Below are 5,123 nucleotides of genomic sequence, written 5' to 3'. Positions count from 1 at the left end.
TGACTACAGTGTACAATCAATTGTGAAAATCAAGCGTATGATTAATCACTAACCTTTGTGCTGCGGAACCCAGGGCTGCATAAAAGGTTTACGATCAATCCCTATAGGCAGTGCCGGTCAAGATTACACGCTCGTTGCTTTCAAACACTGACCAGAAACCAGTCAGAATTGTGTTTTGTGAAACAGGGCCCTGATCAGGGGAATATCGTAATATTTAATGTTATCAATCTTGCTGCATAATTTTCTCCAAGCCAACATTTGAAATCAGATGCAAGCTAGCTTTCTACATTAATGTACCTAGAGATCCAGCAATGATCCTCATCTTAATAATAATAGCTGGATTTTTAAAGCGCTGCTAGTATTACCCCAGCTATAGCCGTACTGCCTACAGGTGCTCTAGCTGGCATTCGAGGAATTTCTTCCTACTGGGTACCCATTTACCTCACCTGGGTTGAGTGCAGCACAATGTGGGTAAATGTCTTGCTGAAGGAAAACACACAAACAAAAATTGGGTCAACATTGTAATTGTACTTATTTATAATCCATATTATCATTGCATAATTACATTGTACCTTGGACAAGATGCTGAATCTCAGGAAGAAGCAATAAATTGTTTTAAGGGACCAGAAAAATATAGCAATTAAGGATATGAAATTATATATGTAGCAAATGAAATATTATGCATTCAATTATGGAAATAAGTCATTTGTTCAAAATGCAATTACAAATTTATGCAATGTTTTTTAATGATAATATTTTATATAGGGTCTACAGATTATGTATACTGTTAACAAATTTATGCAATGTTTTTAGTGATAATAATATTTTATATACAGATTCTGTATAATGTTTTTGCTCAGTGTTCTATTTTCATTCTTTGTTTCCTTCGTATAGATATACCATTGTAATAAAATGTTCTCTTTGACACATACATTTAATCCTTTTCTGAACTTGTGAATTGTAATTTTTTGTCTCTCACCAATAGTTAGCTAAATTTAGCTCTTTTTAATCTTGGATGTATCATCTTGTAATTTAGTTTGTCATGTGCCATTGTTCTTTTGACTCAGCTTTCAATTTCATCTTGCAAACAAAATCAAGTAGAAGAGATAACTTTAAAGGTCAAGTCCACCCCAGAAAAATGTTGATGTGTATCAATTCAGAAAAATTTAAAAAAGCATGACGCTGAAAATGTCATCAAAATCGGATGTAAAATAAGAATTTTATCGCATTTACTTATTTTTCACAAAACAGTTATACATTGTATTTGTAGGCACAACTCAGTGACGTGCAAATGAGAGTGTCGATAATGTCCCTCACTCACTACATGTTCTTCTTTTGTTTTTTATTGTTTGAATTATAGGTCCAACTTGACTGAAACAAAAAATGTTAAAACATTGGTAATTCCACATGCTCAGGAAAGAATAAATCTATGTTTGACATGACAATAAATAGACAATTTGAATATTTCATATTTCACATAATGAAATACAAAAGAAATATTGAGTGGATGCGTCATTAATTCCCTCATTCGCATACTGACCAGGATGTGCATATATCTGTTTTGTGAGATTAAGCGAAACTTTAAAATGTCATAACTTTTTTATTTTATGTCTGATTTTGATGAAAATTTCAGTGTTGTGCTTGTTGGATTTTTCTCTTTTGATTCAAATCAACTTTTGTTGGGGGTGAACTTGTCCTTTAAATTCAACTTCAAAAGTTACTCATTCCATGGCTGTGAAATTCCTCCACCCCCCCCCCCCCCTCCTCAAATAATATTTGTCAGTTTGGGTGCATGTAGGGGTATTAAAATATTCTCTCACGTGGTCAATCTCATCGCAACCCCATGAATTTCCATGACTGCACACAACTTCCAGCAGTGTATACATCCAGAATTTGTAAAAATTATTATCTGTATATTTGGTTACCATGGCAACATATTACATGGGTTTTCATTTAAAAATCTATAGCTTGCAAAATAATCATCCTCCAGGTGGAGGAGGAGGAGGATGATGATGATGGTGGTGATAATTGACGATGGTTGCAGCCAAAAACAATGATGATGATAATGATAATAATAAAAAGAAGAAGAAAATAATGAGGGTGCCGATGATGATATGATGATGATCATCATCATGGCCCTAGCCTGGGAAGCAGGGTTGCTGGGAATGATGATTGAAGCACCCTCCAAAATTAGGGTGAGGGTCAGGGGCAGCTCCAGGCTTTTCCAAAAGGGGGGCACATTTTTCCGAGGAAAAATTTGTCAAGAAAAAAAAAAAAAACGGTCTAATTCACTTTCACAAGCCAGCTGCGCTCCAAGGGTTGGGGTTAGGGTTATGCTATATTGAACCAAAATAATTTTTTCGTTCTTTTTTAATTTATTTATTGATTTTTTGCTGGTCAAATTTTAACCAGCACCCCATATCAAAAATCGTTCACATGGCCCAAGGCCATGATGGTAATGATGATTATGAATGCAGCCAGCTTCGATCATAGATTTTGACATAAATCTCATTTTATCTTTCCCCTCTTATCCTTCTTTTCTTTTTGTATTTTCCCCTTGGTTTTGAACTTTTTTTTTGGGGGGGGGGCTCAGTGATCCCAATCCCCTCATATTTGTTTTAATGAAGGTGTAGATATAAAAATGAATTTAGATTCAATTAAATTTTTTCAGGAATTTGGTTCGCATGGCTTGCCATAAATTGTCTACGTGCGCATATGCACTTGGTCCTTTGGAAATTTTGTGGTTGAAATATTGAAATTTCATAATGTCGAGCCCCACGTCGATAAATTTAGACCTCTTGACCCAAGGGGGTTTGGTGGTGTTTATGGAAGTATATCTGTATTATCAAGAACTTTACAGCGTCATGTTAGTTTCTCTACTTTTCGTGTACATGGCGTCAGGTTATCGGACAACGAGAACTGGGAGCCGAGCTTGCGTTTTGGTGCTGGGAGATATCGGGAGAAGTCCCCGCATGCAGTATCACGCGCTCTCGCTGGCCGCAGAAGAATTCGACGTGGATATTGTGGGCTATGGCGGTAAGTTAAAGGGATAGATCTATAGTGATCATAGCAACTAAATTCTGTTTAAAGTAATCTCATATTACTCTGGGGCCGATTTCACGAAAGGGTCTTTCCGAGGACCGTCTTTCGTGTCGCCCATCTTTTATGATACGCCATGTGAAACGCATTTCAAATAAATTATCTGCAAATATATTTTATTTGTCCGTTAAAATAAACAAAATATTTGTTTATAAAATGATATGATATTACATGAAATTGTATAAAATTTGATTTAAAAGCAAGCTTACGAATTTTATTTGTTTATCATAAATTTCAGAAACACCCCGCTTATAGCGCATCATAAAAGATGGGCGACACGAAAGACGGTCCTTGGAAAGACCCTTTCGTGCAATCGGCCCCTGGAGTCTGGGCATTATCCTGGTTTAAGTCACCAGTCCATTCATTGCCGTTTATTTCGTCAGTGACAGTGCTGGTGACTTCTTTCAACTCCACATAGGCCTAGGCCTATAATATATTGATAATTGAGTGATTGACTTTGTAGTACACAACAAGTGCACACACACTGAGACACATGAGAAGAGAGGTGACTAATTTCACGATAAGGCCTTACACTGCATGAATAAAGAAATTATTTGTATAAACTTTTGTGACATTTCTTCCATCAATTTCTGGTGAAATTTAAGTGTTCTCGTTTTTATGCCCGGGCGGGGGCACTCAAAAAGTCTCAAGCCCAGACTAGAGCACTCTAGCAGTCTAGGCGACACCCCAATACTTACCCGTGCTAATAAACTGGGACTCCACTCACGCGCATTTGGGCCGCCCTAGCTTAGAACTAAGCAATATTATCTAGAAATTGTTGAATTGTAGTCATGAAATATGTTCTATTTAATGTTGTAAATCGGATCAAAAATCCGATCGAAAATCGGATCGGCAGTTAAGCTTCTAAAATCGAAATCGAATCGAAAATCGAATCGGCGATGTTTAAAAACAAAGGAATACATCAAAATGTTGTTCGCGGTCGCGCGCATCTTCCTGACAAAGTCACAAAGACGAATGCATTGGAATGGAAGTCGCCAACATGCGCGATCGTTTGGAACATGTTTTAAAGCCAGGGGTTTTGAGGTGTTATTCATTGCTTTAAAATAAACCGAGTGATTTTTATTAGAAAGATAAACGAAAGACGCATCTTCCGAGCAAAGGCGCAAAGGAAAATCAAATGAAAATATTTCTCATAGATCACAGGTTAATGAACGATCGGCGGGACATCTTTTAGAAGTATTTTTAGGTGCTAGCGATTTAGAATTATTGGAATGATCTCTTACGACGCATCATCTTAAAGTCGCAAGTGCAATTAAAATGAAGTAGAAGACGCAAGCACGCACGATGATTTGAAATATGTTATTAAAATGTTTTGGGTAGCTAGCATTTTCAAATCAATTTGAAGTTCACGGCGGGGTCCGCTATCACCACGAGGTTGAAGAGAAGATGTCTATCATCATAAAGGGGGTAAGAGAGTAGCGCAGTGAGCTCCGTCGGTAATACGACCTTTCAAAGTTCACCGCGGCATCCGCTATCACCACGAGGTTGAAAATAAAATGTATATCATCATAAATGATGTAAGAGAGTAACACAATAAGCTCCGTCAATAGTACAGTCTTTAAAAGTTTATGGCGGGGTCCGCTATCACCACGAGGTTGAAGATAAGATTTATATCATAAAGGGGGTAAGAGAGTAGCGCAGTGAGCTCCGTCGGTAATACGACCTTTCAAAGTTCACGGCGGCACCCGCTATCACCACGAGGTTGAAAATAAAATGTATATCATCATAAATGATGTAAGAGAGTAACACAATAAGCTCCGTCAATAGTACAGTCTTTAAAAGTTTATGGCGGGGTCCGCTATCACCACGAGGTTGAAGAGAAGATTTATATCATTATAAACGATGTAAGAGAGTAACGCAATGAGCACCGTCAGTAGCACGATCTTTAAAAGTTCACGGCGGGGTCCGCTATCACCATGAGGTTGAAAATAAAATGTATATCATCATAAACGATGTAAGAGAGTAACGCAATAAGCTCCGTCAATAGTACAGTCTTTAAAAGT

The sequence above is a fragment of the Lytechinus pictus genome, chromosome 10 (assembly GCF_037042905.1).
Source record: "Lytechinus pictus isolate F3 Inbred chromosome 10, Lp3.0, whole genome shotgun sequence".
Lineage (NCBI taxonomy): Eukaryota > Metazoa > Echinodermata > Echinoidea > Temnopleuroida > Toxopneustidae > Lytechinus > Lytechinus pictus.
Note: the sequence above shows the minus strand (reverse complement) of the source record.